The sequence below is a fragment of the Protopterus annectens genome, chromosome 1.part1 (assembly GCF_019279795.1).
Source record: "Protopterus annectens isolate FY-2018-M chromosome 1.part1, PAN1.0, whole genome shotgun sequence".
NCBI classification, from domain to species: Eukaryota; Metazoa; Chordata; order Ceratodontiformes; family Protopteridae; genus Protopterus; species Protopterus annectens.
In genome coordinates, this window is record NC_056726.1 from 1,309,412,465 (window position 1) to 1,309,426,606 (window position 14,142).

The 14,142-nt window shown below is 41.1% G+C and overlaps 1 protein-coding gene across 1 annotated transcript in view; it reads left to right on the top strand.

Moving 5' to 3' along the window:
• DYM (dymeclin) overlaps nucleotides 1–14,142 on the top strand; it is a gene marked incomplete in the record, with an annotated part of 2,754,049 nt that overhangs the window by 1,943,336 nt on the left and 796,571 nt on the right.

A 14,142-nucleotide genomic window follows, 5' to 3' on the forward strand; every position in this document is an offset into this window, starting at 1 on the left:
ATTGCACACTGGCTTGGTTGACAGTTTATTTTTCAGCATTTTAGCTAGACCGCAGTGTTGTTTAGAAAACTATTTTTGCATAAATTATTACATTTGGAAACTAGATTTATTTTGAATTACAGGACTACGCAACCTCATGGTATGAACTTGGAGGTCAATTTTAATGTGTAATAAATCTTTATAATAATTTTATATGATAATTGAATCATACCACTTATGTTTTTTGTTATTTTCCTATGTTACATTTGCTGTCAAACACTATCGAAAGTGGTATGCACAGTTTAAGCATTTTAATGGTAGGAAATCTTTGTAACACTTTAATTGAATGATTATGTGCAAATTGGTTTTGTTTCACATGTATAAAAATGACTGCTTGGTGATGTAAAACTATTCCCTGAAGGCAATAGCCGAGGTACCAGAAACATCAGTAAATTTTCCTTTGCAGTCAAGCTGTTTTAGCTCCATTGTAGTTTTTTCTAAAGTTAAATTTTTTGTGTTTGTGCTAGCAGTAGATGCCATGATGGTTGTGGCAGCCACCAAGAAGCAACTTGCAGAAGAGAGCTCTACTATTCATCCACCTACTCGAGAGTCCAGGGTGATGGACTATTGGGAAAGCGAGTATATACCTCATTGACCTTCGCTTTAAGGTCCTTGAATTTTATGGCATACTTCACTAAACTCCAGAGGGATCTGATCAAGGAGTTATCAGATACCCTTCCAGGAGCTGTGCCTGAGGAGGTCCAAGATAAAGGGGTCTCCTAGCTGGCTACCCTGGAGTCTATTTCCAACTCGTCCATAAGGCTCATAGTGCATGGAGCTGAAGGGATGACTAGAGCGCTGCCATAAGGTGACACACCTGGATGTGCTTATGTGAGTTTGAGGAGCCATTTAAGTTTTCTTTTGTGAAAGCTCCTTTTGATGGATCTTCCTTGTTCGACCCTAAAGTCAGAGAAACATGAGCCAGGTGCAGAAACGATGGAAAGACCCTATCTGCAGTAGGCATAAGTTTTTCTGCTCCCCAATGATCCTACTCTAGTAACCAGAGGAGCAGTAAGATGTAGTTCAAAAATTCCCATGGGCCTTTTCAGGGCAAGTGGCAGTGGCTCCCCTCGTGGGCAGAAGGGGGAGCTTCAGTGGAAGACACCGACCCTGCAGCAGAGGTGGTTCACAAAATCTGGCTTCCAGAGATTCTTTCTCTGGGAAACCCTACCAGTGCTTCTTGAAAGGGGGCCCAATTGCTTATGTCTGGAAGCAGTTGGGGGAAGATTATCTTTGCACTCGATATGCTGGCATCGGATAACATCAGATACTTGGGTGCAAAGGATCATTACCAGAGGTTACCAGATTCCCTTTACTCTCATTCCAAGATCAAGAAAAAGACTCCCTGATGTTCTGCCCAATCAGAGGGATCAAGCAGCTCTGGAAATTCAAAAGCTGCTTGAAAAAAAAGTCATCCAGGAAGTCCCACTAGACCAGATAGGATCTGGATTTTACTCAACATTCTTTTTGATGCCAAAAAAGACAGTGGGACTTGAGACCAATTCTAGATCTCAGCCTTCTGAAAAAGTTTGTTCAGCAAGCAAAATTCTGAATGGTCACAGTACAGTCTATCCTACCCTTCTTAGAGGAAGACGATTGGACGTGCTCTATAGATCTTCAGGACACACATTACCACATAAAAATGGGCAGGCGCTCCAGAAGGTTCATCCACTTTCAGCTAGGAGCCAGTCATTTTTAGTTCAGCCCCAGGTTGTTCACCAAGTCTTTGGCAACAGTGACAGCTCACTTGAGACTGCACGGATTCTAGGTGCTTCCCTGTCTAGATGACTTTCTCATCACCACTCCCACCCGGCATCTACTGCATCAGGCAATGGATTTTGTTCTTTCCCTGTTGTTCATCTGGGCGTTACAATGAATCAGTCAAAATCTCAAAGTCCAACTCAAGATCTGGCATTCATAGGAGCCTGTCGAAATACCATCACTTGTGCAGCTTCCCTTCCTCTGTACAGGCTGCAGAAAATAAGATCTTAAGTGCAAGGTATGCTCTCCAACAACAAGGTTCCTGCACATTCAGTTCTTCAAGCTCTAGGGTCAGTGGCAGCAGCCATCACTTTAGTCCCACTAGGAAGATTTCACATGAGAGTACTTCAGTAGCTTTTGGCATCCTAACTGTCCATCCTAACACATCCAGTGATGTATCCCATTTTAATCAACAGTCGCTGCAAGAAAGTTTATCCTGGTGGATGGAATCCAAAGAAATTCTCTTAGGTCGTCCCTTTGTTCCACCTCAGCCAAAGCCATAGTGACCACGGACACCTCCCAGATATGGTGGGGGGCATTATCTAGGGTGGGGGGTCATTATCTGGGAAGAACACTCCAAGGCATTGGGTCCTCGATGGAGGCCAATCTGCAGATCAGTGTTATGGAACTGAGAGCAATGCTCTTAGCATTCCGAGACTTCCAAGCTGTCCTACCTCCAGGAACGATTGCAGTTCAGTCAGACAGTGTCAGTAGTCTGGTACATCAACAAACAGGGAGGAACCAAGTCTTCCCCCTGTGTCAAGAAGCTCTCAGAGTGTGGCAATGGGCAATATCTTCCAACTGCTTTCTAATAGCAACACACATCCCAGGAGCTCAAACGTGATAGCAGACAAATGGAGCAGGTGCATTCTCCTGCCTCACGAGTGGTCTCTCAATGCCAGAGTGGTGAAGGAGGTTTTCCGTCACTGGGGCCAGCCATGTTGCAGCCTATTTGTATCACCCCTCAACAACAAGTGCAGCAGCTATGTTGCCCTAATCTCCCTCAGGTGGAGTCTCCAAGAGATGCTCTTCTTCACGATTGGCCCTCGGGTCTACTGTATGCCTTTCCCTCCTTCCCACTGATTCCTCTTTTCCTTAAAGAAAGCCAGCAAATTGAGAAGCAAGGTGATCCTCATTGCGCCCTTCTGCCCTGGACAAATCTGGTTCCCCTTCCTGTGGCCTCATCTAATACACTGTCCATGGATCCTGGATGTAGTTCCGGATCTTATGGCCATCCACAGGGAGTGGTGTACCCAAATCTTCAGAACCTCGAGCTTACAGCTTGGCTCCTCCAGTTCCGTTAGTCACTAGGCAGAAAAATGTATCTTCTCCAGTCCAGAAAATTAATTAATTAATTCTTGTTATTGTTTTACTAATGGGTGTGTTGAGCTGTGCATATATATGTATGTGTCTTTTTGTAGTTTGTTTGTACTCCTTGAAGGCATTGGCCGAGATGCTAAAGTGAGTAAAATACTTATTGCTTCTGTAGATGTTTGTGGTTTGTTTCTTTGGTTCACTTTTTGCCCTGTGGTTTTGCAAAAAATTTTACTGGCTGCCCATAGACTTTACCACAGCAAGTGGAAAAGATTTTCTACGTAGATGCACAATAATGGTCTTAACTCCTTCTCCGCACCAGTTGAAAAGGTTTGGAATTTTTGGCTACACTTTTCGAACAAGGAGCCTCTGCTTCTACTGTTAAGGTCCAACTAACTGCTATTTCCAGTTTCCAGAATGACTTTGAAAACCATTCGCTAATTTCCCATAAATTGTGTAAAGTGTTCATGAAAGGAACCTTGTGGGTTGACACCACTGTATAAAGACCCTCTAGCTCCTTGGGACCTGACCGTGGTTCTGCATTCTTTGATCCTTTCCCCCTTTGAACTGGCAGCTACCTGTCATTTAAAGTTTCTTTCATGGAAGACTATTTTTCTGATACCCATTATCTCTGCCAGAAGAATTTCTGAAATTCAAGCACTCTTCAAAACCTCCATATTTGATATTTCATAAGGATAGGAGTGGATTTGATATTTCATAAGGATAGGAGTTTCAGTAAGAACCAACCCATCTCTTCTTCCTAAGGTGGTCTCAGAAAATAATATTAATCAAAATTGACTTACCTGTTTTCTTTCCAAATTTCACCAACAAAGGTGCATCTGCTGGATGTTCACAGAGAATTACATTTTTATATCAGAAGAACTAAAGAATTTAGAAAGTCGGACCAGATATTTGTCTCCTTTACTGGTCCATCCCTAGGGAAATCTGTTTCAAAAGTCACCTTGGGAAGGTGGTTAAGAGACTGCATTACTTTCTTATACAGTAAAAAGAATCTTGCCACTTTTTCATATGTATTAAATGTCATTCCCTCTGACATTGTTTTGGCTACATTGATTACTGCAGTAAATTTGTTTTTATTTTTCAGTTTGAATTTATATTTTCTAGACTGTTTTTTAAGTAGGATCATAAAAAATACAAAGCAACTGAGTCTTACAACCATTTAAGCCTTACCTATACCCACCTTTGGACTGTACCTTTTTTTCAAGGAGTACTGGGCCATTCTTGCCAGGAGATGGATTTGTGAGTACCCATCTAGTTCCCCATCTGAAGGGCGATAATGTATCACATTGCTTAATCTGCAGTGGGACTATTTCAGAGGTGTAATGCACATCTCTCTCCACCATGTTTTATTTATTTGCTGATGAAAATTTAGATCCCCTATTCTGTTGTTTGTGGGACTGTTTGATTTATGTAAAAAAACTGAGATCTAGGACGACTGGGTTCTTAATGGCACAGAAAGCAAGGCAAGTGTCTCCCCTCAGAAGTCGGTAATATACTGAATAAAGGCAGTGCTTCCAGTCTTTTCTAGTAGATTAGTAGCTTAGGGCTTGTAGGCCAGTGATCTTAGTTAGGATCCTCTGGGGTCTTTTTAGTAGTTTGGTAGCTCTGATAAGTTATATCCCAAAGGGGGAATTGTATTCAATAATTGGCCTAATCATTTCTGTTTAAAAGGGGTCAGTGACCATGATATTATTCTTTTGGCAAGTAACAGGACTAAGAAGAAAGACTTTCTGACTACTGTTGTTACATTATGGTCAAAGGAAAGAGAATTATCAACCCAGGATTTAAGGTCTGCAACGACATTCTCATTTTGGAGTTCGATGTTGTCTGTGTTATATGCCTGGGGATGCAGTGTTTACCAAATGTGACAGTATTGTACTTTTTAGCATTTAATTTGAGCCAGTTGTTTAGTACACTAGGTATTTACAAGTGTAAGTTCTTGCGGAAGGGCTTTGGTGTCAGCAGGGGACTTGACAGTTACTCCTAGTTTTCAGTCATCTGCAAGCATGGTTAGCCAGTGTACCTGGTTCATTGTCAGGAGATCAGAAAGGTAAATGCCAAACAAAAGAGGCCCCGGCACTGAGTCCTATGAGATACCACTGGTCACCTTCATACACTCTGATGAAGCATCTGCTTCCCACACCTTGTGGATTCTGTCTTTTACCCAATTTTCTTTTCATCTTACTTATGCTTGCATGAGGGATGATGTCTGATGCCTTGGCCAGGTCAAGGTTAGTTGTGGTTACAGCATGACCACAGTCAGCAGCCTGTATTACCTCTTCAAAGAAGTTATCTGGAATCATTAGACAGGATCTACCCTTGACAAAGCCAATTTGCCGTGAGTGTAGTCTGATAAGTTCAAGAGAAAATAAATAAAAAGGTCCCTTCTCCGATGTGGTGCTACTGCATTCCCTTCCTTTAGGAGGCGTGTCAGGTCCTTACTCTTGTAGAGGACACATCATGAGGAGTGACAATTAAAAAAAAAAAAAAAAAGATTTGCAGATTGTGCCTTTTAACACCTTGTACCCAAGGCCACTGCCACCCTTTGCCCCCCCACCCTAGCTGTGCTTCTGTCAGTTATAATATATTCCATGGCTTTGCAAACAAGACTTGTCAGATTGCTGTGACTACAATTCCTGAGATCACTGGCAAGGCCACCCTTATTGGAGTGGCATAATTGCTTCTGAGCACCAAACTCAGGTTAAGTAGTTTGTATGTTATCTGCATGGGTTTCTTGAGTATTGTTTATTAAACAGCCAGGTATGTTGTCAGGTCCTGTAGAGGAAGTATGTTTAGTCTTGGGAGAGCACCTTCAGTACATGTTCTTTAGTGATTGGGGGGGGGGGGGGTCTGAGAGATTAAGGGATAAGTGGCCTTGAGATAGTCATCTTTGAGATAAAATTCACACTGAATTTGTTTGCTAGTATATTGACAATGTCTGCTAGATTAGAATAGCTGGTGCAGTTACGAGTAAGTTCAGAGCACTGTTGGATCTTATTCCTTAGTTTCCTAATCTAGTTAAAGAAATATTTGTAATTGTGCTTAGCTTCAGATGCTAACCTAAATTCATAGTCTGTTTTTTTGTTAGATTGAGGCCTCCATACATATCTGTGAGCCTAAAGAAGTTACTACACTGCCTAAGGATACCAGCTACTATGAGGCTGACAACAAACAAGCAGGCTGACTGTCCATCTTGGTACTGGACTGTGCACTCAACAGGGAGGAAGATATGAAAGAGAGGATAACTTAAGCTTTCAGCAGTCTAAGAAGAACTTCAGTTTCATCTTCTAGTGCTCACTAGTATGAGCAGATAAGATGAGATTGGGAGGAGTTTCCAAAGATAATTTCTAGTATAGACATGTGAAGAGTCAAGAGCAATACTGGAGCATTTGGTGGGCACCCTTTACTCTTATGTAAAACGGTGAGAGAAAAAGTATTTAAAGTGATTTGCTGATGTTTCTACATAAAGAGTGGTATATGATAAGTCAAGTGTAGCAATGTATTTTCCACCTTGCTCTTCTTACTTTTTGGCCCATTTTTTTAATAAAAAGCTTTGTAAGATTTTTATTAAGCCATGGCTTCAAACTTTACCTTTTCCAATTGTGACTTTATCATAGGGTACAATGAGCTACATCCATAGGCTGTAGTGGGGCACCTTGAGCACGCACCGTGGTGTGCCCATTAAAGTCTAAGGATGCAATTTTTTTCTCAGTGACATCAGATTAAGGAAACAGCAGATTTTAAAACTAATTTTGTATAGGAATAGGGTGACCAAAACATTCCTTGAAGAGGAAAATATTGTTCAGGAGACTATGCACTGCATGCTGTAATGCTAAGGTACATTTATTTATTTATTTGCATTTGGTTTACCAGGATAGTCCATTGGGCCAAAAAGAACCCATTTTCAATGGAGTCCTGGGGAGAAAAGCTCCAAAACAAAGATTACAAAAAGATTACATTAGTTTACAATTTCAATCATTTGTAGATTAGAGACAAATCTTTAAACAATGGTAACAAAAGTATTACAGCAGTTTAAAATTTCAGTCATTTGTGGGTTACAGAAAAAACAAAACAAAGGTTAAGCAGTTACAGTGATAATTTATGGGTTTTATTTTGTAGGAACACTAAGATATGAGCAGATGAAATAAAGATTCTTAGGTTAAGTTTTGTATAAGAGCAAGCATTGCTGTTGTATAAATATATAGTTTCTTGAGTGGAATTGTAGGATTTGTCAAATGATAAGATGATGTTACAGTTGGCTTAATTTGGTGTCTAGTAATATATGATATAGTTGTTTGTAGGAGGTGGGGAATAGGCTATGAGGGGTGGGAGCAGGAGCATTCCCATGAGGATGTTAAATGTGAGTGCAGTGATTTTTTAAAGGCAGGGATTAGAGGGAGGAAGTGAGTTCCATATGCGTGCCAGGACATAGGATAGGAGGTTTTGTCCTGGAGAGTGAAGGGGTTTATACAGCTCTATTAGGTTTTGGTTATTAGATCTTAGGAGTCTTTGTGGCATGTGCATTTTAAAGGTAGAGTTGAGAGAGGAACAGAGGGAGGGTTGAAAAATTAGTTTGTGAGCAAAAGTGAGCTGAGTATATGAGAGATAGTGAGGAAGCTCTAGCCAATTGAGTTTGTGCAGAGATGCACAGTGATGGGTAGATGATTTGTGGCTGGTGGCAAATTTGGCAATTTTATTATAACAGGAGGACAGTTTAGTTTTGAGAGATGATTGTAGGTTTGTTAGGAGAGGGGCACCATACAGGAGAGAGAGGGGATGAGAAATGTAGTAGCGAGAGTGATCTTTGTAGATGTAGTGAGGAATTGATTGTTACGGTACAGCATGCCGAGTTTTTGGTGTTTTTTTTATGTTTAGTAGTAGGTGCATTTAATGCATTGGCAAATCGCTTTAAATCAATAAAAGGGAGTGCATCTGCAAAATTGTAGTTTTGTACTTAATGACAGCAACTAATGCAGTAGGAAAGGGAGTTTATGGTCAAATTAACATAAGGGGCAGACAAAGAGACACTATCATTTAAGAAAACAGCTAGCAGTGAGGAGGGAGGGTACATTTTTTTAAGCCGCTTAGATCCCTTAGTTAATTGCCTGTGACTGGAAGAAACAGAAGTTGAAGGCCTACTTAAACGCTATTGAGCCTAAGATCACAATAGCAGTTAACTGCAACCCTACCCTCACCTGGAAGCAATCATAACATATGCAACTCACCCTACGTCTCAAATTCTCTCTCAGAAAGACAACCAGAGGATATAATTCTAAAAGTCAAACCACTTAAAGGCAAAAGTAATGCAGTTATTTACTGGAATTACCAAATATAGGCTTAAAAATCTAACACTTTATCTAGATGTAGGGCAGAAAAGAATAAAATTACTGATTTAAAGTAAATTAATGATTTAAAATGGTTAAAACAGATGCACAATAATCTTAATACAGTAAATCTTTATGCTTTTGCCTTAATTTTGGGAAATGTTAATGCACGTTTGCACATTGCACATTAAAGCTTTTTTCATGATTATATGTTTTATTTAATCAGAGAAAGAAGGGCTATTTTCCTACCACATCTCTTCTTCTAGTTGTGTGTTTAGTGCTGCGTCAAAAAACCTAAGGTCAACATACATCAACTTGTAATATGCAATGGAGCCACGCACATACCTTCACCTGAAACTTTCAGCTCAAGACCTGTGTTGGTACCTCACAGGGAAGGAATAAGATACAGCTTTAGCAATTTCTTGTATAGAGCTGACACCAATAGTGCAGATTTTATTTTATTGTCATTTGATAACAATGATAGAATACTGAGTCAGATGGACCATTTTCAATTCAGCCGGGAAATACAAGCAGAATAGAGAATGCCTCAAAATGTTAATTACACATTAGATTTGAAAAGAAAATGAATAGTAATTGAAAAGTAAGTTGAAGTCAGAAATATGCAATAGTGAGTACATAAGAGATTTCAGTAAGCATGGTTATATTTTGTTAGTACATAGTATATGCAATACATATGTATATATGTGTATGATGGGTGGTGTATGTATATATTTACATATATGTGCGTGTGTGTGTTTTTAGAGAGGCGTAGTGATAAATGAGGTTAGTAGTGAAGGGAAATTTGTTGCCAGTTGATGTGCTTATAGTGTGAATAATTTGACAGAAAGAATGAGGAAGCCAATGTTCCTAGAGATGGAACATTCTTCGTGAATACCTAGATTTCCTCAAAATAGGTTCTGAATTTTTCCCATACCAGTCCATTCACAGTTTACTTTTGCATGTCAGAAACGAGAGGGAGAGGCCTACTCATTGTAGCTATTGGCTGTCTCTGATTTTGACTCATATGTTTACCTTTTCCATCTGAAAATGTTTGATATTTCCAGTAACAGGATTACTCAGTCAATAATGCCAAATATTGAGTGTCATACCTATAATTGTTTAGAAAATGTTTGTTGGTGTAAAACCTGTTGTTCTGTTAACTGTTACAGCTGATTAGAAAAGCATTTTAAAGCTACCTCTGATTTTGGGCCATTGTCACTGATTATTTTAGACTTTGTCCCTGGTTTCTGAGCAAAGAAATTGAGAAATATACTTAACTCCAATCCGCGGTGGTGCAGCGGTAGCATTGTTGCCTCACAGCAAGAGGTTCTCCCGTTCAATTCTTGGCTGGAGTGCGGGGAGTGTCTTCTGTGTGGAGTCTGCATGTCCTCCCTGCGGTTGGGTGGGTGTTCGAAAGACATGCATAAATGGACGTGCCTTTGTTGAAGGTTGACCGTCGAGCTGGCACCTCGGTGTTTGTGAAAATCTACTGCCAATCATTAGCGGACCGGAGTTCCGCTGTGGCGACCCCTAACCGGGAAAAGCCGAAAGACAAACAACAACAACTTAACTCCGTGGATATGCACCTTTGGCTAAGGTATTGGAGGGTGTGTGAGTTGAGGAAGATCATCTAATTTGTTTCAACAAGAAGACTGGCAGTTCCAAAACAAACCCTTTCCAAGTAAATTGCATTTTACACTGACTTTTGTCATCAGGCAGTGAACAGCTCCCTTGGACAGTATCATAATGGAAGGCCACACCATTGGAGGCAGGACTACTTTGAGTGTCTCCACTGCAAAAATTTGTGTGCTGTTACATGGTGGGAACAGTTTCACAAAGCATTATTGTGTTCACTACCACTCTGTGAGGCTGGCTTTCTTTGGTACCTCACTACTTCAGAACTTGGATGTCTAATTTTGATTTCTGGATTGTGTTTTGCCTTCATCCACCTTGGTGGATATATTCCTTAGGATTCTTCTCAGTGATCGACTCATTGAGTGTGCTCTCCTCACAGGTCAATAAAAGTAACAGTGTTTTTGTATCTATCACTGCCCTGAGACATGGCTGAAAAGGGTCAGAATGAGCCTAATCTGTCTTCCAATTAACAATAAATGAATGAATAAATAAGTAAATAAAGTCACGCACACACACACACACACACACACACACACACACACACACACACACACACACGTGTGCATGTGCGTGCGTGTGTTCTCTAAAATCAGCATATAAAAGCATCAATGTACATTCTGTTTCTGCATGTTGAAACTGACTTCCACCAGAAAAAAAAAATCAAATGTTTGTTCGCTTTTTGTGATTTTCAACTTGAAAAAAGACCTGTTTAGACAAACTTTGTCTGAAAAATGGTGCAGTAAGGGAAGGAGTTTTGGGCAACATAATGTGCAAGGTTAGCATGAATGAGTAATGATGAATGGGTGGGGGGGCAACTCCTTACTCATGCATGCTAACCCTAACCTAGGTGTTGCCTTTAACCCAAGAGCTATACAGTACCTTGCCAAATGTCTTTTCCGTACCAGTGGCATTACACAGGAAACACTCAGACGACAGCAACAGACACAAAACACTACAGCTATCATCTGGCGTACGCCTTACTCTAAGCTTAAGCCACAGATACTTACACACATACCTCTACACCTAATATTGAAACTTTCAGTATACTCAAAGTGTCATCATTAGCACAAAAACCCACGTGCCTACACACAGCTTCAGTGTACATAACAAAGGAATAGCAACACTTCTGGCACTTGAGTAGTTTCAGCAGAAAAAGATAGCAGTAAACACTGTCAATTACAATCTCTTTACTGCAGCAGTGTTCTTGCGGCATCGAGTATATTAAACAGCATAAACATAGAAGGCTTGAGTACAGGAGATATATTGAAGTTGAGTAATATTGACTTCTCACTCTTTTTAAACATGGTAGTGTTGATTGAGTTTAAGTAGCGGCATTTACTGTGCTGTGACTGAAACCTGGTTCAAGGCTCCTGAGAGCACCCCGGCACTATCAGGTTTTACCTCATATCATGCGTTCCGGCCCCAAAACCCGGACCGTACCACAAAAGGAGGGGGTGTATCCATATTCATCAAGGATACCCACACCTCCAGGCTGGTGGCAACTCACGAAGCATCAGAGACCATTCAGGTGCAATTAACCATAGGCAAAACTGCTCTACAGTTTGTAGCATGTTACAGGCCACCCACTCAAACTCAGGAACCCCACACAGCCTTCCTGAAGACACTGGAGAGTATAAATGTCTCTCCAAACACCATCATATTGGGTGACTTCAACTACCCAAACATAGACTGGGAACATTACTCAAGCCCCAATACCCTAGCCCAAAGGTTTCTGGAGTTCATAAACTCAAATGCTATGGAACAACTTGTCACCATTCCCATAAGAGGTGAAAAGATACTAGACCTGATCATCACAAACATGGGGACAAAATGCTCCACACAGGAAGTATATCCCTCATTGGTGAGATCAGACCATAAACTAATCTCACTGGAGATCCACATCCCGCCCCCACCCCCAACAAAAAGGACCACAGTGAAGAACTTCTCAAAAGCCAACTTCACACTTCTTAAGACTGGTGTGGTATCCTTCAAGGCCCCTGAGCCATTGGAAACCACAACCCACGCTGCTGAATCCCTTACAAATGCTTTCTACGAGCACCTCCAGGATTGCATGGATCAAGCAATCCCAAATAAAATCAAGACCCTTTCCACCAAAGGCAAGCGCCCGATCTGGTGGACCCCAGCCATAAACAAACTATACAACAAGAGGGGAAAGCTACTACAAGATAGAGCAAAATCCCTAAAAGGGAAGACATCTCTGATCAATACTAGTAAAAAACTACGATCACTCATAAGATCATCCAAGGCCAACTTTGAGAGAAAAATCGCCAAGGACTCAAAAGACAATCATAAGGCCTTCTTTAGCTATGTTAGAAATCTGGGTGGAAACTCCCAGATATGCTCAGAATTAGTCCAAAATGATACAAAAATCACTGAACCCACAGACATTGCAAACATACTGGCAGACAGGTTCAGTGAAAATTTCTCCCCCCCTCCCCCCAAAAGGAGAAATATCTATCCCAGCAGAGTGTAGCCTCCCAATCATCTCAAATGCCCAGGTGAGAGCTGCTCTCTAAAGCTAAAACACAGCATCAATGGGACCGGATGGTGTCCCCGGCTGTGTGCGACCTTAACTCAATGAGGAACTAAACCCACACATAAGGCTGCTGTTTAATCTTAGCCTTACCACAGGATACGCACTCCAAAGAGTGGCGTGACGGCAACTGTGGTCCCACTCCACAAAGGCGGTGCTTCTACGGACCCTGGTAATTACCGCCCCATAAGCTTAACAAGCCTGGGCTGCAAAGCTATGGAGAGGATCATAATGGAACTCATAAATAAAGACATAGGGGACCTACAGACATTGGATCCTACCCAATTCGGCTTTGTCAAGGGCAGATCATGCCTCTTGAACTTGGTCGACTTTTTTGAAACAGTCACCAAGGCCATTGATGAGGGTAAGGCAGTTCACACAGCCTACCTTGACCTTGCAAAAGCTTTCGACACAATACCCCACTCGGGTATCATAGAAAAGCACAACAGCTTAAATGTAAACCCATATGTCACAAGATGGGTTGCAAACTGGCTCAAGGACAGAACCCACAGGGTTAGAGTTGCTGGTGCCATGTCAGACTCCAAGCCGGTCACAAGCGGTGTCCCACAGGGCTCAGTCTTGGGCCCCCTCTTGTTCGGCATCTACTTTTCAGAAGTGCAGGCAAACATAGGGGGATTGTGGCTGACAAAGTTTGCAGATCACTGCAAACTGGGCGCCATAGTTGAAAATCCATCAGACACAGATATCCTTCAGAGAGGTCTCATAGAAACGGATAACTGGTGCCAGAGCCATGGCCTTAAGCTAAATGCCAAAAAATGTATAGTCATACCCTTTGGTAAAAACAAGGTAACCCCAAGCTGGCTCTGTTCAAGAGGAATTTTGACCAGTGGATGGGAGATCGTAGGTTTACCCCGGGGATCATCTCTGTATCACTGCTGGACAGAGGTACGGCAAACTAATGGGTATAGTATTCTTCAACCTAAGGGGTGGTGAAATCCACACAACTCTGGCTAGGCTTATAAATGCCGTAGGGCAGATAGCCTAGTATGAACCTATGAACCTATATTTCAGTTGGGTTTTTAGTTGTGCTATGTGGATCTCTGAGGGTGTGAGTGGTGTGTTGTTTATTATTGCTTGGTATTTGGTTTGGGAATTCCTTGCTAGTGTGGATTCTGAGTGTGCACCAGCATCGTTTTCCTTATACACACACACGTCTGAAGATATGAGGCCTTGCCATCTACAAAAAATGCATTTATTTTTGGTTTTATGTTGTGTTTTGACGTTTGTTGGTGTTTTGGCATTATTTCTTAGTGTTTTGGATTTTCAGTCTTAAGTGGAGTCACTTTCCTTTTTGCTACTCTTTTATTCGAGTTTGGATTGGTTTGACATTTGCTGATATAAATATATGTATGTATTTTGTTTGTGTGTGAATTTTTATATGTGTATTTATACATGTGTATATATGTATACATATATATATATATATATATATATATATATATATATATATACACACATATGTATATATATTGG